Source organism: Bufo bufo, chromosome 6 (assembly GCF_905171765.1).
Source record: "Bufo bufo chromosome 6, aBufBuf1.1, whole genome shotgun sequence".
Taxonomy (NCBI): Eukaryota; Metazoa; Chordata; class Amphibia; order Anura; family Bufonidae; genus Bufo; species Bufo bufo.
The window spans coordinates 410,937,116-410,957,610 of record NC_053394.1 but is presented as its reverse complement, the minus strand read 5'-3'; the positions used below and the strand labels follow the sequence as shown (position 1 = coordinate 410,957,610).

General features: G+C 40.0%; 1 non-coding gene across 1 annotated transcript; it reads left to right on the top strand.

The window, feature by feature from the left end:
• Positions 1 to 19,182: 19,182 nt before the first annotated feature.
• On the top strand, positions 19,183 to 19,377 carry LOC121006493. The gene has a single exon (XR_005780310.1). It is a non-coding gene; the product is annotated as a U2 spliceosomal RNA (small nuclear RNA).
• The last annotated feature ends 1,118 nt before the right edge of the window (positions 19,378 to 20,495 follow it).

The following is a 20,495-nucleotide window of genomic DNA, read 5'->3' as shown; positions in this document are numbered from 1 at the left end:
ACCAAAAAAATCATGTTTTAGTGTTTCCATAGTCTGAGAGCCATAGTTTTTTCAGTTTTTGGGCGATTATCTTGACGTGCGGTTTGCGGCGATAGGGGGGGTCACATGACCCCCCTGGCGTTGTGACAGGATACCGGCTGAATGATTTCCCGTTCCCATTAACCCCCGCGGCGCCGGAATCTTCATTTAAAGTTAGGACGTACCGGTACGCCCTGCATCCTTAAGGGGTTAAGAAGGTTCCTGGCCCCGATGGAATACCCATTGAGTTTTATATTACTTTTTATGGCATTTTAAAAGAGGACTTGTTTTATCTTTTAAAAGAGGTTTTTAGGTCCAAGGTTCTCCCGGGCTCCTAGAAGAAAGGTGAAGTATCGTCATTATATAAAAAAGGGGATAAGAGCGACATCAGAAACTGGAGACCTATCACCTTACTGTGTTGCGACTACAAAATAATGGCAAAGCTATGTGCAAACAGGTTAAAAAAAAAATCCATAAAATTATTTACCAGAACCAGGTCTGCGGGGTGCCCGGGAGAAGTATCTGTGAAGTATAATTTAAACCTTTTAAAAGATGTTATTAATGATATTAACGAAAGAAGAGGAAAAGTTGCCATTTTATCTTTAGATTTTGAAAAAGCTTTTGACCGTGTGTCACATTTTTATCTTTTTCAGGTTTTAAAGAAAATGGGTATACCAGAGGGGTTTGTACAATCTTTGAGAGCCTTTTATGACCATTGTACCAGCAAGATTTTAATTAATGGTTTTAAGACTCAGGATGTCTTTTTATGGTCGGGAGTGAAACAGGGGTGTCCCTTGTCCCCACTACTTTTTATTTGCACCTTGGAGCCTCTTTTAATCCACTTAAATATAATATAATATAATATATATAGGAATAATAAGCAGATATTTATAATATAAATATAGGAATAATAAGCAGATACGCGGAGTCCCCCTGCCGGGCGGGGGTGGACTAGAGGCAAAATTAGTGGGGTACATGGCCTCAGGAAGAGACGCTGGTATCCTCTTTTTTTCTGGCGCTCCTATGTATTGCAGAAAATGCTAAGTGTATGGCCACACTCAGGAGGGATGCACTGAATCCATCCTGAGGTGTAACTGGTGTGGCAAGACTGGCCATCTGTCTAAGTCATGCAAAGACAGAGCTGTTTGTAACGTGTGGCAAGGAGGGGCATGTATTCCGAAACTGCCCTTCAAGGTCGGATAAGCGCACCTTTGCTGACGTGGTAAGAAGAGACCCTGTAAGGAGTGTCCCGGCTGGGCCCACCGGAGGAGGGGTTACAAACCAGGTGCCTCAGGTGGAGGAAGTGATTGCAGATGTGCAAGCAGACGAAAAGGATGAGATGGATCTCTCCGTGGTTGAGGAGATGGCTGCACTAGTCTCTGATGTTCAATCTGGTCTCCAGGGATACAGTGAAGGGGCAGCGATGCCCTCCTATGCAAATACTCTTTTAATATGGGGTGGAGAGGTATCCGTACAGGAGGAGGTTGGTTGACAAGGAGATTTTTCTGTGGCTTTTGTCAGGAGCTCTGAAGATGAGGGTGGAGCTACTCCAAAACGGCAGAGAGTGCTATCTCCTTTGAGTGGAGAGGAGGCAAGCCCTATGAGGGGTAGTCCGTATCCGGAGCCTTTAATCCTGGAGGATGCGCCTTTTCTCGAGGGAGGAGGCGTAGCTGCCTTCTCCTCAGGTTACCTATCTCCCGGTGGAATAGGTTGAGAAAGATGTGGGGGTCTGGAAACTGTTTGGCAGAAAATTAATATATGGATGCCAAAATTACCCTTAATGCGTTATCCTTGAATGTACGTTCTATTAAATCAAGAGCAAGAAGGGTAGCTATTTTTGACCTCCTTCAAAACCAGAAGGCCGATATTATAGGTCTACAAGTATGTGGCATTTCTGATGGATCATGCGAGGAAGACTGGACCAATGGTGCTTCAGTTTGGTCTGGATCTTTGACCAATAAAAATGATGGGGTGGGGATATTATTGGGCAATAAGGGTTTAAGTTTTGATAGTTATATGGTGGTGGAGGAGGGTAGATGTATGATTGCAATTGTGAAGTACAGAAAGTGGAATGTGAGAGTTGTGAATGTGTATGGTTCTGTAGTGAAGGAGGAAAGGCTGGAATTATTTGACAAATTAAAGTTTTTTCTATCAGGGAGATTACCAACTATTTTGCTAGGTGATTTTAACTGTGAGATAGATGGGAGAAAGAAGGATGTAATGGGGGAAAGTTTGAGTCGGATGGTAGTTGATTTTTCATTTACTGACACTGCAGTTGTTAAGGGTGGTTCACCTTCAGTCACTTATATTTCAGATAGGGACCATGTTAGTTCTAGGATAGATTTTCTTTTCATCAATAACGGGTTGAAGTGTATTGATTTCTCACAGAGGGGAGTGTACTTTTCAGATCACATGCTTATATTATGTTGTATTTCATGGGATGTGGTTGATAGACATGGACATGGTGCGTGGAAGCTAAATGTAAGTCTTTTAGAGGATGAAAGGATTATGGCTGCATTTAGATGTGAGTATGCTTTGTGGAGGAAAAGGAAAAATGAATATGAGAATGTGTTATTATGGTGGGAGTGGGTTAAAACAAAGATTAAGTTTTTTTTTAAAAGATGGGGTTATAAAAAAGCGAGGATGCTAAGGAATGGATATAATGATTTGAATAAAAGATATGAATGGATTTTAAGGTTGCGTACATTAGGGATTAATGTGAGTGATTTGTTAGAAGATGCAAGGAAGCAAAAAAAGATTTTTATAGAGCGAAAGGGGAAAGAAATTATATATAGATCGCAAGTTGAATATTTGGAGAAGAATGAGAAATGTACCAGATTTTCTTTAAAAAAACATGTGGTGTTAAAGATGATATGGATGAAAATTTGAATGAGGATGGGATATGTGTCAGTGGTGTTGAAGTGATGGGTGTGGTTGAAGAATTTTATAAAAAATTGTTTGCTAAAAAGTGGGTAGATAAAAGGTTAATGTATGATGTTTTGAATCAGATGAAGGGCAAACTTAATGAAGATGATATTGTGTGGGGAAATTACGAATGCTGAAATAAGGAAAATGGTTATGGAAAGCAAAAAGAATAAAACCCTGGGTATGGATGGGATTCCTGTGGAATTGTATGTGAAAGCTTGGGATTGGATTGGTGAAGATTTTGTGGATGTTATTAAGTTTATATGGGAACATGGTGAATTAAGTGAAAGTATGAAAGAGAGCGAGGTAGTTTTGATTTTTAAGAAAGGAGATAAAAAGAAACTTGCAAATTGGAGGCCTATTTCATTATTGTGTGCGGATTACAAAATGTTTTGTAAATGTTTGGCGAGTAGAATGAGGAGAGTTATTGGGAGTGTTGTAGAAGAGGATCAAGTGTGTGCAGTGCCTGGAAGAAGCATGTCTGATAATTTAATATTACTTCGTGATTTGATTGGGGACTGTGCGTGTCGTAAGCAAAAATGTATGTTGTATATGGTTGATTTCGAGAAAGCATTTGACAGAGTAGCGCATGATTTTATGTTTTTTGTTTTACAGAAAATGGGTTTTCCAATGGAATGTATCACATGTTGATATAAGCAAGTTAGGAGCAGAGTTTTGGTGAATGGTTGGTTGAGTGGTGAAATTGATATCAAATCGGGTGTAAGGCAAGGATGTCCGTTGTCTCCAATGTTGTTTGTATGTGTAATAGAGGTGTTATTATGTGTAATAAGAAAGGATAAAGTTATGAGGGGTATACTGATTCCAGGAAGTATGGGTAAATTTGTTAATGTGCTGAGTTATATGGATGATGTTGTGATTGTGAATGATAATATGGCTGCGATGAGGAGGGGGAAGTTGTGTTTGGATCTGTTTTGTGGTGCATCAGGCTTCAAGGTGAATTGGGATAAGTGTACCTTTAAATGTTTTGGTGATAAAAATGTTAGTCTTGAGGGTGTTAAGAATAAGATAGGTGCTGTCAAAGTACTTGGAATATGGTTTAATGATGATTTGAAAGGGAATGAAAGCTGGGATGAGTGCGGTAAAAGAATTGAAAAGAAGTTGAATTTTTGGAGACTGAGAGAATTGACATTGGTGGGTAAGATTATTGTTATAAAGGTGGCGATTTTTCCAATTATTTTTATTTTTTTTTTGGTGTATCCAGCTTGTGTTAGGAATGTGAAGAAAGTGGAGAAAATTGTATTTACTTTTATATGGGGAAGTAGGATGGAAAAGTTGAAGGGAGAGTATGTCCCTCCGGAGTCTGCACTTCAGCTTCTCCTCTCTCTGCCCAGTCAGTCAATGCTGTGCTGCTTTCTGCATACCTGCATCTAGTCTGTCAAACTCCTAATTGCATCAGCTGTTGGTTTGTTCCAGCACCAAGCAACCCAGCCAGCCAGTCTCCTCACACCCTAAATCTAATTAAGACTGATGGATGGCTTAATTGGCTTATCACCTGAATTAAGTGTTTGGACCTCCACGCACCTTACCTTGGGTTTCATTTGGGCCTGTTGTGCACACCTGGGATGCTGAGTTGTCCCTTGGAATTGACCCTTTTTTAGCAAGTTGGCTGGATGTAACCATTTTCTTTGCTTTATTAAATGAGTAAAGTTTGCCTGTGTCTCCCTCTTGTGGATCTTTTGAACTGGATTACTTGGAGGCTAAAAGGTAGTCCAGCACTTCCTACCTTGTCTGGACAATGGACGGAACACTGCACGTGTCACAGAAGGCTTGTCAGGTTAGAGGTCAAGTAAGGTCAGGTCACTGGATGACATCACAAGGGCCCTGACGGAACACTCAACAATGGGGGCCTGACATCACAATCAACAATGCATCCCCCCTTTTATTTTATTTTTCTCACTACTTCTCCATTCACTCCTCTTATCAGTTTTTCTTCTTGGCGTGCTTTGGCACCAGGAATTTCGTGCGAAGAAAAGGCGTGACCAAAAGTGGTGGGTGGGCGGAGCTATGCAGATGATTTCTGAGCGTAGGACGCACGCACGTTTTCCCTGGTTTGTGAGAGAAATAAGCCTCCCGGACTGTGTCTGGGACTCGGGCCTGTAGGCTGTTGCCTTGAGAAGTGTTCTGCATTGTGGATAAGTGGCCCGGTTGTCGAGGCCGAGCGGGTTATCGCTTCTCGGCCTTTTAGCAAGATCTTTCTTGTCAGGAGGACCCAAGCCATGCCCTTGGCCCTGCAGCATCGCCTTCTAGGCTTAAGCTGCTCGCTGATTTTGGGGTTAGGCAGTGGTTTTGCTTAGGGAAGCGATCATGAAGGTCCGTTACGCCGAGACCGGGTCAAACATGGCTTTGCCATAATCGTCGATGAGGAGAAGAGGAACGCCTTTACAACGCCGTACCTGGTCCAGGAAGTCCTTTTTAAAATCCTGAATGTCCGGAGAGAACACATTCTTTGCTTGCAAGACCCCAGAGGGGGTAAGTACACCCTGATTTTGACTTCTGCTGGTGCATGTCACAATTTATATATGTCCTTAAAAGAAAATTAAAAAAATTCAAAGTTGGACGGTGTTACTTTTGTCTTGCTCTACAATAATGACGTTCACTTGGTTATAATAATGTATAATCCTTATATAACCAGAGAGTACATTGAGCTCTTTTTGCGTCAGTACTGCTCGTACATATGTTTTTCCCATGCTGTTAAAAACTGTGAGGGTCTATGGATGGGGAAGTACAAGTACTATGTACATTTTGTGGAGGATACGGATGGACCAGGTGGTGTTCGCTACCCCCCAAAAAAATTTGCTATAGGGAGGGATTCAGGGATCCTCTTCTTTTCAGGTGCTCCAATGTACTGCCGCCGATGTAGGAAGTATGGTCACACTCAGGAGGGATGCACTGAGTCCTTCCTCTGGTGCAATAGATGTGCTAGGTCGGGACATGTGGTAGCAACATGCACAAATCACCCAGTGTGCAATGCTTGTGGCAAGGAGGGGCATATCTTCAGGAACTGTCCAAGGCCGGGAAAGCACTCCTATGCGGACGTTCTAAGGAGAGACCAGGTAAAACCTGACGAGGGAGGGGCTGTGAACCCTGAACCCATTATGGAGGAGGAGGTTGTGGAGGAACAGGTGGATGAGGATGGAGATATGGATTCCCGTGTGGAGGATGAGATACTCCAACTCCTGGATGTCCAGACTGGACTACAGGGGGAGTGAGAAGGAGAAAGAGAAATGTCTCTTTCCGAAACCCCGGTCATTATCTATGCTGGAGCAGAGTCAAGTCAAGTGGAGGCAGAGGGCCAAGGTGACTTCACAACCACGCAGATGAGACCAGCGGAAGAGGACGGCGGGGCAACCCCAAAAAGACAAAGGATCCTGATGACGCCTGGAGGATATGATGAGGCAAGCCCGCTCAGGTAGGGTGCGTACCCTAGATCTCAAATACCTGATCATGTGCCTTTTTTAGAAGCTCAAGGGACTGGGGGCTTTACATCAGGCTTCCTGCCTCACGGCGAGATAGGGTGAGAAAACAGTGGGGTATAAGTAATTATGTGAGAGACAAAATCCTTACATGAATGCCAAAGCTGCACTTAATGCAATATCCTTGAACGTAAGATCCATAAAATCAAGGGCAAGAAGGGTGGCAGTCTTTGACTTTCTCAAAAGCCAAAAAGCGGACTTTATTGCTCTGCAGGAATGTGAGATCTCAGATTCCTCAGCTGGGAAGGATTGGTCAGATGGGGCTTCCATCTGGTCCGGATCCTCAGCTAATAAGAATGATGGTGTGAGGATACTTCTAAAAAACTCAGATTTGAGCTTTGACACTTATATGGTGATAGAGGTGGAAAGATGTATGATTGCTGTTGTGAAGTATAGAGGTTGGAAGGTACGGATTGTGAATATGTATGGTTCTGTGAGAAAAGAAGAAAGATTAGATTTGTTAGAAAAGTTGCATGTTTTTTTGACAGGGAGAATGCCTACAATTTTCTTAGGGGACTTTAATTGTGTGATTGAAGGTGATAAGAAAGATGTGACAGGTAATAAGTTATCTCAAATACTAAATGATTTTTCCTTTGTAGATGCTGCAAGTCGTAGGGGTGTTCCACTTTTACCAACATACAAATCAGATAGGGGTAATATTTCCTCAAGGATAGATTTTGTTTTTTTGAATAATAATTTGAAGTGTAGTGATTTTGTACAAAAAGATGTGGTGTTTTCAGATCATATGATGTTAGGATGTTGTGTGGAAAGTGATACAGAGGAAGGATATGGTCGTGGGGTGTGGAAATTGAATTAAGTTTTCTTGAGGATGAATTAATTATGACTGCCTTTAAAGCTAAGTATGCATTTTGGAAGAAAAGGAAAGAAGAGTATGATGATGTGTTAATATCGTGGGAGTGGGTAAAAGGTAAAATTAAATCTTTTTAAAAAAAAATAGGGGTATAAAAAAGCACGGATGTTAAGGAATGAGTATAATGAGCTAAATGTTAGATATGAATGGTTGTTAAAGGTGAGAGCAATGGGGGTGGAGGTGAGTGATTTGTTGGAAGAGGTGAGAGTGTAAAGGAAAAAAATGGTGGAAAGGAAAGGTAAAGAGATAATTTATAGATCAAAAGTAGAACATCTTGACAAAAATTAGAAATGTACTAGATTCTTTTTTTAAAAGGTATGTGGGAAAAAACAAATATGGATGCTATGTTAAATAAGAATGGGGAATGTGTTAGTGGCAAAAGGATGATGGGTGTGGTGGAAGAAATTTATCAAGATTTATTCTCAAAAAAATGGGTTGATGAAAGGTTAATGTATGATGTTTTGAGATGTATGGAGGGAAGGCTGACTAAGGAGAATTGTGCCGTTATGAGTGATGAAGTTACGAAAGATGAAATAAAAAATGCAGTTATGGGAAGCAAAAAGATTAAAACTCCAGGGATGGATGGGATACCTGTAGATTTATATATGAAGGCTTGGGAATGGATGGGAGATGATTTGGTGGAGGTTTGTAAATTTATGTGAAAGAATGGGGTATTATGTGAAAGTATGAGAGAAAGCGTGGTGGTTCTTATATATAAAAAGGGTGATAGGAGAAAAATAGAAAATTGGAGACCTATATCATCGTTGAATGCTAATTTATAAAATCTTTAGTAAAATGTTGGCTGGTAGAATGAGGAGTGTGATTGGGAGTGTCATTGTGGAAGATCAAGTTTGTGCAGTGCCGGGGAGAAGTATGTTTGATAATTTAGTGTTATTGAGGGATTTAGTTGGAGATTGTATGAGCCGGAGAAAGGAAATGTATGCTTTTCTTGATTGATTTTGAAAAAGCTTTTGATAGAGTTGCACATGATTTTATGTTTGTTGTTTTGCAAAGAATGGGTTTTCCTAAGATGTTTTTGAATGGTGTTAAATGCTTATATAAAGAAGCAAAGAGTAGGTTTTTGGTGAATAGGAGATTGAGTGAGGAGGTTGAGATAAAGTCAGGAGTAAGACAAGGATGCCCGATGTCACCGATGTTGTTTATTTGTGTAATGCAAGTGCTGTTATGTTTGATGAGAAAGGATAAAGTTATGAGTGGATTGTTGATTCCCGGAAGTATGGGTAAAACTGTGAATGTGTTGAGTTACATGGATGATATTGTAATTAAAAATGACAATATGGCTGCAATAAGGAGAGGAAAATTGTGTTTGGACTTATTTTGTGGAGCATCAGGTTTTAAGGTGAATTGGGGAAAGTGTATTTTTAAGTGTTTTGGTGACAAGAATACTAGATTAGAAGATGTGAGGAATGAGGAAGGTGCTGTTAAAGTGTTGGGTGTATGGTTTAATGACGATTTAAAAGGGAATGAAAGTTGGGATGGGTGTGGAAAAAAATTGAAAACAAATGAAATTTTTGGAGATTGAGAGAACTGTCGTTAGTGGGTAAGGTTTTGATCATCAAGGCAGTAATTCTACCAATTATTTTGTTTGTGTTCTCAATATATCCTGCAAATAGAGTGAAAGTGATGAAAGTTGAAAAAATGATCTTTACCTTTTTGTGGGGTAGTCGGATGGAAAAATTAAAAAGGGAGTATGTGTATAGATTGGGTGAGAATGGTGGTTTAGGATTGGTGAAACTTCAATTTTTCTTAAATATAAACTATATTAAGATGTTTGTGTGCTTGTTAGGTAAGGGTAATAAGAGTGCATGTATGGTAAGGTATACGTCAGGATGGATGTTATATGGGCTGAATTGGTTTGTGCGTGATGCAAGAATTCCTGTTGCGTTTAAGTGTCCTGTGTGTTATATGATAATTGAAAACTTTATTAAGGTGAATGATTTGATGTCTTTTGGTATGAATGATTTCAAGATTAAGAGTATGGTTATGAGAAGAGTGCGACAGAATGAGCTTGCTTGCGACATTTTAGGGTTGAGATCGGATGAAGCAATAGAAGTGTGGAAAAAAATTTCAATGAAAGGTGTGATGAATAGACAAAAGGATATTGCATCATAATATTTTGCCTGTACGTGAAGTGCAAAAGAGAAGGGATTTAGTTAAGTCGGAAGTGTGTCCAAGGGACGGGTGTGGCGAGAGTGAATCGATTAGACATTTGATGTGGGGGTGTGATTATGCAAAAGAGGCATGGGGAAAACTTGGAGGATTGGTTAAGGATTTGACGGGTATTAATAGTGTTAATGCAAGAAGTGCCATGTTTGGAATGGGAGCTTGTGGAAATTTAAAAGTGAGGATGATGTGGTTCATTATGATGTGCGTGATGGAGAGCTTATGGGATGTACTGAATTTGATTGTTTTTAAGAGAAAGGATGTACCAGTCTTTGAATGTGTAAAATGAGTTCTTTCTAGACTATATGTAATTTATATTTGGGATAGGCAGAAAGGTGTTATGGATGCGGAAGGTGGGTGGAAGCACAAAAAGTGGAGGTTTTTGGTGAAGGAGTGAGTTTTTCATAATTTAAAAAAAGAAAAGAAAAAAAGAGAAACCTATGATGTAACAATAAAAGCAACTTTGATGAGATGCTGATGTTTCAGTTTATGTTGCTAATATTGATCTGAAAGGTTTAAAAAAATAAATAAAAATAAAATCATCTGGTGCTGTATTTGGTTGGGCTGAAGGGAGTATATCAGGGTCCTCCTTGCGGGGGGCCCTGGGGTATGATCGAGTGCGATCTGTGGGCAAAACATTATTGTGAGCCTGCGCAATTTAAAAAGCGAAGATGTCTCGTGGACTCGAAGACAGTATTCGATTGGTGGTGGATGAAGATTGTCGGATGACGATTGGATTGGATCGGATCGTGGGGGAGATTCTGCAGAAGCTCCCTTATTTACAGGTAAAGGATGTGCTCGCACTACAAGACTTCCCTAAACAGGGAATTTATGATCTTACTGTCTGTTCCGAGGGCCTGTGTCAGAAGATCTACATGGATATAGTAAAAATGAAGCAAGAGAAGAATCCAGCTTTCTTGGAGAAGGTGAAGATAATACCGTCGTTCCAAATGGTAAAGTTGGCTATCATCGTGCACATGTATAACCCCAAAGTGGATGATATGACTGTTAGTGCTTTTTTGAGAAGGTATTGCGATGAAGTCAATTTTGATAGAAGGCTGACGAATAGGCACGGGTATTTGAATGGCAAGGGGAGATTTTTTGTAAGATTCAAGAAAAACTGCTCAGTTCCTGCGGTATTCTCAATTGGTGGAGAGAGGGGTTTTTGTTTTTACCAAGGGCAACTAAAATATTGTAGGCATTGTTTTTCGTATGGTCAAATGCAGGAAGAGTTCCCTATGAAGGGTGAAATCTGCAGGAATTGTGGTATGACAGGGCATAATGTGAGAGATTGTGTGGAAAAGAAACATTGTGATGTGTGTGGAAGTGGAGACCATTTTGCCAAGAAATGTATGTATTTTAGCACAAGACAGTCAAAAGCCACTATTGTTGAGGACAAAAGAGGTGGGCAAAAGAAAAAAGGTGGCACTTATGCAGAGATGGTGAAACAAGTGTAATTGTCCAAAATACTGAAATGTCTGGTGGTGATGGTGGTGTGGTGGACAAAATGGAGGATGGAGCTCATGAAAGTTTGGAGGGAAATTCAAAAAAAGGGGCGGGGAAAGGGGCTGCTGGGAAAAAGAAAAAGGAAAAGGAAAAGAGGTCCCCTGAGGTTACTGCTGAGATGGTGGAAATGCTGGGGAGTGTGTCTAGCAGTGAGGCAAGTGAGGTGGATGAATGTCCGGATCATGTGACTGGGGAGGGGGAAGAGATGGAGTGTCAGGATAAGAGTATGATTCTGATGCCCCTATAACTCCAGGTCAGCGTGTTAATAGTGAAGCAGAGCTTGAAATTGATGAAGATCTTCCTACTTTAGATGTGAAAAGATATAAAAGAGGTGAGAAAGGTGCTTGGTCTGGGGAGCAGAGTGACCCTGTTTACTCTGGTCTCATGCGGGGCGACAGGGATTCTGATCCAGAATCGCCTGATTGTGGTTTGGGAGTAGAAAGAAGAGTTTTGAGTCAGACTTTTTCAAATCAGTAAGATGGCTGTTAATATTCTCAATTTTGTCATTATGATTCTAATCGTTGCTACTCTGAATGTGCGGGGAATTGGCTCAAGCACTAGGAGGGCAGCGGTGTTTTATTATTTGGCAACAGTGAAGTTTGATATAATTTGCGTACAGGAATGTGTAATTAGATCTGCACCTCATGAATCAGAATGGACACATGGAAAATCTTTTTGGTCGCCTTGCACAGATAAAAATGAGGGAGTTGGCATTTTATTGAAAAATAATATGTTATAGATTATAAAGTTGTGGTACCAGGTCATTGTATTCTTTTAAGTTTTGTGTTTTTAGGACAGCGTTTTAGAGTTTTTAGTGTTTATGCACCTACGGGAAAACGTGAACTTGTGTCATTTTTAGAAACTCTTAAACTTTTTATGCCTGGCAGAGATTTTACCATAATTTTAGGTGATTTTAATTGTATAAAAAGTATACAAGATAGGCTAAGTACCTCTGAAGTTAAAATAGATGTGACCTCTACCTTGCTGAATGAAGTGGTACAGGACTTGCATTTGAAGGATGCTGGACTGATGGTCAACGGAGACGAGAAATATACGTATATGGCGGACAGTGGGCGGTCAAGGTCTAGAATTGATTATATATTGTGTTCTGAAGGGTTGGAAGTGATTAATTGTGACCATGTGATGAACAGTATATCCGATCATAAAATAGTTTCTGCGGAAATATACATTGAGAACTCAGTGGTTTTTGTTAGATGTTACTGGAAATTAAATACAGGTCTGTTGCAAGATGTGGAAGTTAAAGATGCTTTTAGAGAAGTGTTTTTATCGTGTGTCAGGCAACAGAAATGTTTTAAGTGTATTTTGGATTGGTGGGACTGGGCCAAAACAAGGTTTGCATTATTTTTTTTAAATGTTGGTATTAAAAGAGCGCAAGAGAAAAGGAAAAAGGATGAAGTTTTAATTTCCAAACTAGAAGCACTTTACAAATTGAGGAGTTGTGGCTGGGAGGTAGAAAAAGAGATCAAAGAGATAAAAGAGGAGAGGAAAAAAGAGTTGTTGGAAAAAGGGCGAAACATTGTGTATAAATCTAAAGTTAAACATATAGAAGAGGACGAAAAATGCTCAAGGTATTTTTTTAAAAAGAGTTTTAAGTCCAAAGGTGTTTTTAAATCTGTTTTAACTCCTAATGGTGAAGTGTTTGGTGAAGAAATGGTGAGGAATATATGTGGTTTTTATAAGACACTTTTTAAAAATGAGAGTCAGGCCACTGACATGGAAATTCTGGAGTATTGTGATGTTTTAACTGATAACATTCCAAAAGAAGAGAAAGAAGGTTTGATGGGAGAAATTAGTGAGGAAGAAGTGAAAAATGCTATACATAGAATGGCCAAAGGGAAAACCCCCGGAAGTGATGGCCTCCCTGCAGAATTTTATTGTGTTTACTGGGATGTTATTGGAGAAGAGGTGAGTCGGGTTGTGCGTTTTGTTTTTAATAATGGTGTTTTTTCTGCCTCTATGAGAAAAGGAATGGTTATGTTGATATATAAAAAAGGGAATGAGAAGGAGATAAAAAAAATTGGCGCCCAATAACGTTATTAAACTGTGATTATAAAATTATTACTAAAATAATTGCAAACAGGCTCAGTGATGTAATAGGTCATATGGTGGGTGAATACCAAGTTTGTGCGGTCCAAGAAAGAAGAATCTCCGATAATCTGGTTTTATTACGTGATATAATTTATTATGCTAGTTTTAATAATGTTCCTTTATTTATTAAAACAACAGATTTTGAAAAGGCATATGACAAGGTATCACATAGATTTTTATTTAGTGTATTGAAAAAGATGGGTTTTCCTGATTATTTTTTTTAAAATGTGATAAAAGGTATGTACAAAAATGTTTTTAGTCATGTTTCAATAAATGGGAGGGTGTGTTCGGCAGTAGAGGTTAAGTCAGGGGTTAGACAGGGCTGCCCTCTCTCCCCAATTCTTTTTATATGCGCTATGGAACCTTTATTATTATCCATCCAAAAGGACAAGTGTGTGGATGTTTTTTTTTTTTTTTACCTGGGGGCTCTGGGAGAAGAATAAAGTCCTTTGGGTACATGGATGACGCTGTATTTGCATGTCAATCCCAGTCTGACTTAAACAGAGTGAACCTACATTTGAGGATTTTCTGCAGTATTGCAGGAATGAATATTAATTGGGGTAAGTGCCAATTTGTGAATTACGGAAAACAAATGGATGTGAATGTACCTGGGATACCAAAAGGAGAAAAAGTGATGGTTTTAGGGGTTATATTTGAAAAAAATAATAAATGGGAAAAGAGTTATGAATAATTAGACAAGAAAATAGAAAAGAAACAACATTTTTGGAAATTAAGACTTTTAACCTTGAAAGGGAAGATTTTAATAATCAAATCTGTTATTTTACCCCTGATTTTATACACTTCTATTATTCTGCCACCTGAGAAAATTTGGACAAGAAGAATGACAAGGAGACTTTTTATCTTTTTTGGGGATCCAAAATGGAGAAGGTTAGAAGGACGGTGGTAATGACAAGGACTGAACTTGGTGGGTATGATTTTCCTAATTTAGAGTTTTTTTTAGTGGTTTTTAAAATTTTAAAGTGCAATAATAGAACGGCGGCTATGTGTAGGTATTTAGCAGGATGGATTTTTATTAAGTGGAGCTGGTGTGAAAGGGAACTGGGCAGGCCGATGGCTTTCGTTATTCCAAGGTTTTATGTGGCGCTCAGCTCCTTTTATGATCAGTACGGCTTAGGCTCCTTAGCCACCTCAGCCCCCCTAGCTTAAACACCCTTAATGACCAGACCACTCTTTACACTTCTGCACTACACTAATTTCACAGTTTATTGCTTGGTCATGCAACTTACCACCGAAATTAATTTTACCTCCTTTTCTTCTCACTAATAGAGCTTTCATTTGGCGGTATTTCATTGCTGCTGACATTTTTACTTTTTTTGTTATTAATCGAAATTTAACGATTGTTTTGCAAAAAAATGACATTTTTCACTTTCAGTTGTAAAATTTTGCAAAAAAAACTACTTCCATATATAAATTTTTCTCTAAATTTATTGTTCTACATGTCTTTGATAAAAAAAAAATGTTTGGGTAAAAGTTATAGCGTTTACAAACTATGGTACAAAAATTTGAATTTCCGCTTTTTGAAGCAGCTCTGACTTTGAGCACCTGTCATGTTTCCTGAGGTTCTACAATGCCCACACAGTAGAAAAACCCCACAAATAACCCCATTTCGGAAAGTAGACACCCTAAGGTATTCGCTGATGGGCATAGTGAGTTCATAGAACTTTTTATTTTTTGTCACAAGTTAGCGGAAAATTATTTTTTTCTTTTTTTTTTCTTACAAAGTCTCATATTCCACTAACTTGTGACAAAAAATAAAAACTTCTTTGAACTCACTATGCGCATCAGCGAATACCTTGGGGTGTCTTCTTTCCAAAATGGGGTCACTTGTGGGGTAGTTATACTGCCCTGGCATTCTAGGGGCCCTAATGTGTGGTAAGTAGTTTGAAATCTAAATCTGTAAAAAATGGCCGGTGAAATCCGAAAGGTGCTCTTTGGAATGTGGGCCCCTTTGCCCACCTAGGCTGCAAAAAAGTGTCACACATCTGGTATCTCCGTACTCAGGAGAAGTTGGGCAATGTGTTTTGGGGTGTCATTTTACATATACCCATGCTGGGTGAGATAAATATCTCGGCAAAAGACAACTTTTACCATTTTTATTATACAAAGTTGGCATTTGACCGAGATATTTCTCTCACCCAGCATGGGTATATGTAAAATGACACCCCAAAACACATTCCCCAACTTCTCCTGAGTACGGCGATACCACATGTGTGACACTTTTTTGCAGCCTAGATGTGCAAAGGAGCCCACATTCCTTTTAGGGGGGCATTTTTAGACATTTGGATCCCAGACTTCTTCTCACGCTTTAGGGCCCCTAAAATGCCAGGGCAGTATAAATACCCCACATGTGACCCCATTTTGGAAAGAAGACACCCCAAGGTATTCAATGAGGGGCATGGCGAGTTCATAGAATTTTTTTTTTTTGTTTTTTTCTCACAAAGTCTCCCTTTCCGCTAACTTGGGACAAAAATTTCAATCTTTCATGGACTCAATATGCCTCTCATGGAATACCTTGGGGTGTCTTCTTTCCAAAATGGGGTCACATGTGGGGTATTTATACTGCCCTGGCATTCTAGGGGCCCTAAAGCGTGAGAAGAAGTCTGGAATATAAATGTCAAAAATTTTTTACGCATTTGGATTCCGTGAGGGGTATGGTGAGTTCATATGAGATTTTATTTTTTGACACAAGTTAGTGGAATATGAGACTTTGTAAGAAAAAAAGAAATAATTTCCGCTAACTTGGGCCAAAAAAATGTCTGAATGGAGCCTGACAGGGGGGTGATCAATGACAGGGGGGTGATCAGGGAGTCTATATGGGGTGATCACCCACCTGTCATTGATCACCCCCTATAAGGTTCCATTCAGATGTCTGTATGTGTTTTACGGATCCGATCCATGTATCCGTGGATCCGTAAAAAACATACTGACATCTGAATGGAGCCTTACAGGGGGGTGATCAGGGAGTCTATATGGGGTGATCAAGGGTTAATAAGGGGTAAATAAGTGACAGGGGGGGTGTAGTGTAGTGGTGTTTGGTGCTACTTATTACTGAGCTGCCTGTGTCCTCTGGTGGTCAATCCAAACAAAAGGGACCACCAGAGGACCAGGTAGCAGGTATATTAGACGCTGTTATCAAAACAGCGTCTAATATACCTGTTAGGGGTTAAAAAAATCGCATCTCCAGCCTGCCAACGAACGATTGCCGCTGGCAGGCTGGAGATCCACTCGCTTACCTTCCGATCCTGTGAACGCGCTCGCGTTCGCAGGAAATCTCGCGTCCCGCTAGATGACGCATATATGCGTGATTGTGCGCAGGGCTGCCGCCTGCGGAACGCGATCCTGCGTTAGGCGGTCCGGAGGCGGTTAAGTAAAACTGAAAAAAATTTAATGATAAAAATTGGGAGGAAAAATGAATTACAATGTGATGTTACATTCTGCAATACCACACAGGCCGCGAAAATATGGAAACTTTTTAATGTTATGGGCCTATCAAACAAGCAAAAAGATGTCACGTGGCTGTGTTTCCATGGATGCCTCCCAACCAGATTCTTCATGAATTCAAGAGGTGTGCAAGTGACTGAGAGATGCCCTAGAGAAGGTTGTGGAGGCACAGAAGATCTTTTTCATTTATTCTGGGATTGTTTTTACACTAAAGAAGTTTTTAGTGTTTTAAAAGGTCTTTTTATTGCACTTACTGGATGGAGAGATTTTAGTTATGAGAAGGTTTTTATTGGTCAAGATTTTAGAATATTATCTAATTCACGTGTTGCATGGCTGTTGTTTTCCGTTTTTAAAGAAGTGTTGTGGGACTCTAGGAATCTTGTGGTTTTTAGAAATGTTATTTTATCTCCAAAAGAGGCGTCAAAAGTGTTTTTATCCAGGGTTTTTACAATATTTTTACTGGATAAAAAGAGGATTGGAGAAAGAAAGATTCGGAAAAAATATGGAAGGTAACACAATGGAAAAATTACGTGAGTAAACCTTGACCTTTTTGATTAGTGCTTTTATTTTCAGTAGGGTTCCAGTGATGTACAGTACAGACCAAAAGTTTGGACACCTTCTCATTCAAAGAGTTTTCTTTATTTTCATGACTATGAAGGCATCAAAACTATGAATTAACACATGTGGAATTATATACATAACAAACAAGTGTGAAACAACTGAAAATATGTCATATTCTAGGTTCTTCAAAGTAGCCACCTTTTGCTTTGATTACTGCTTTGCACACTCTTGGCATTCTCTTGATGAGCTTCAAGAGGTAGTCCCCTGAAATGGTCTTCCAACAGTCTTGAAGGAGTTCCCAGAGATGCTTAGCACTTGTTGGCCCTTTTGCCTTCACTCTGCGGTCCAGCTCATCCCAAACCATCTCGATTGGGTTCAGGTCTGGTGACTGTGGAGGCCAGGTCATCTGGCGCAGCACCCCATCACTCTCCTTCATGGTCAAATAGCCCTTACTTTCAAAGTTTTCCCAATTTTTCGGCTGACTGACTGGCCTTCATTTCTTAAAGTAATGATGGCCACTCGTTTTTCTTTACTTTGCTGCTTTTTTCTTGCCATAATACCAATTCTAACAGTCTATTCAGTAGGACTATCAGCTGTGTATCCACCTGACTTCTCCTCAACACAACTGATGGTCCCAACCCCATTTATAAGGCAAGAAATCCCACTTATTAAACCTGACAGGGCACACCTGTGAAGTGAAAACCATTTCAGGGGACTACCTCTTGAAGCTCATCAAGAGAATGCCAAGAGTGTGCAAAGCAGTAATCAAAGCAAAAGATGGCTACTTTGAAGAACCTAGAATATGACATATTTTCAGTTGTTTCACACGTTAATTCATAGTTTTGATGCCTTCAGTGTGAATCTACAATTTTTTTGATAGTCATGAAAATAAAGAAAACTCTTTGAATGAGAAGGTGTGTCCAAACTTTTGGTCTGTACTGTATATAAGACATTATTTAGACTGAGCCACTTAAGTGTGGACTGAGTGAAAGATTAATGTCTGTTTACTGAGGAAAAAAAAAAAAGAGAGGTATTGCACTGGTCTTGGCCAGAGGTGCCACGGGTACCCGGACCCTCGGCCTCTGGTGGAAGCTGCAGTTTATAGCTGCAGTGGAAGCCAGTGCTGCTATTGGGGGGGACTGCTTAGTCCCGGGGCAACGAGAGGCGATCACCCTGTCACTGTGCATAGCTGCAGGGGGCAGCCTTCTTGTGGATTGTATTTGCCAGATATATAGAGATGGATCAAGAGATGAAGAAGGCATTTTTGTTACAGTCATCCTTGGTTGGGAAAGGAAGAAACTTGATAGTTTTAATGAAAGACCAGTTTGTGGAAACTTAAGAGATACTGAGTTATTTGAAGCTTTATTTTGGTTTTGTGAAATTTCAGAAATTTCAAAAAGTATTTTTGAACAAAGCTGGTGTATGGAACGGCAAAAGAAAATTTACTGTGTGGGGAAAAGACAAGTTTAAAGACTCTTTTTTGACTGGAAGAATGAGGCTTAATGGAAAAATAGTTTTTTGTTTTTGGGAAACTGAGTTTGGTACTAGAAAGCCTCCAAAAGAAGTATTTATGGAAAAAGAAATTGTAAGTTACGGAAAAGAAAAAAAGAAAGTAGAAGAAAAGGGAAAAATGTGTGGTTACGCTGAAGAGGGCTTTGTGAAAGTGGGAAGAAAAAAAGATAAAGAAGGCCTTGTAAAAGTTGGGAATTTTGTGAAAAGGAAAGATGATAAAAAAGACTTTGAGAAAGAAAAACAACGTGCAAAAAAGAAAGAAGATAAAGAAGAAGCAAGTTTGAGTATTGGACTTTGGGGTGACTTTGTTACTGTTATAACTACTTGTATTTGGGAAGTAACTGAGCTTAATGGGAAAGAAGAAAAAAAAGAGTTAGAAGATGGAATGAAGAAAAAAGTAAAGATGAAGATATAAAGAAAAGAGAACTTTATGTTTTGTTTGTCCTTTGTTTGTATTTTTTTAAAGAAAATAAGGAAAATATAATTAAAAAAAATTGTTGATCGGATGATGAAGCGCATTACATACTTTGTTTTGAATACAAATATGTGGCGTCTTCTGACGCTATCAACTTAAGAGCTGATTTTTTTTTTTATCAGTTTAATATCTGATACGTCCCCTATCTGGGGACATATATTAAATGGATTTTTCGAACAGGGAGATGGAAAAAGAGCTTGCTCTGTCCACTCCACGCATTGACCTGGTATTGCAGTACCTCCAGGACCGGTGCACCCCTTCTAATCCAGTATGAAAAAACTGAATGAAATAGATTAATTGCAAGCATCCTTCCAGCAAGCAAGTGGAAAGTTGCATGTGTCCTGCCTCCGGAGTCTGCACTCAGCTTCTCGTCTCTCTGCCCAGTAATTCAGTGCTGTGCTGCTTTCTGCATACCTGCATCTAGTCTGTCAATCTCCTAATTGCATCATCTGTTGGTTTGTTCCAGCACCAAGCAACCCAGCCAGCCAGTCTCCTCACACCCTGGATCCAATTAAGACTGATGATTGGTTAATTGGCTTATCACCTGAATGAAGTGTTTGGACCTCCACGTTTGATTTGGGCCTGTTGTGAACACCTGCTGAGCTTGACCCTTTTTGTATCAAGTTGGCTGGATGTAACCATTTAGCTTTTCCAGTGCTTCAATGAATGAGTAAAGTTTGCCTGTGTCTCCCTCTTGTGGATCTTTTGAACTGGATTACTTGGAGGCTAAAAAGTAGGCCAGCACTTCCTATGCAGCTGGACCTACCTTGCCTGGATAATGGACGGAACACTGCACGTGTCACAAGAGCCTTGTCAGGTCAAGAGGTCAAAGAGGTCAAGTAAGGTCAGGTATTGGATGACATCACAAGGGCCCTGATGGAACACTCAACAATGGGGCCATGACATCACAATTAACAATGCAAAAAACTTCTTTTATTTTTTCTCTTTCACTACTATTCCTATCATGTTTTCGGCTTGGCATGCTTTGGCACCAGAAATTGCGTGCGAAGAAAAGGCGTGTCCAAAAGTTGCATGTGGGCGGAGCTATGCAGATAGCGAACACAAAGAGGAGCATGCTGGTGATTTCTGAGCGTAGGACGCACGCACGTTTTCCGTGGTTTGTGAGAGAAAGAAGCCTCCCGGACTGTGTGTGGGTGTGGGGCCTGTAGTCTATTGCTCTGCATTGGGGACCATCGGCCTGTACTGCGAACCCTTTCAGGTTATCGCTTCTCGGCCTTTCTGGCTAAGATCAAGTGTAGTTTCTACCTTGGTCTTGGCTGAGAGAGTCTCCGGGTACCCGTCTCCTCGGCCTGGGAGGGGGGCACTGGTTTATAGCCAGTGTCTTACCTCTCTGCTGCTATTGGGGAGCGGCTTTGTC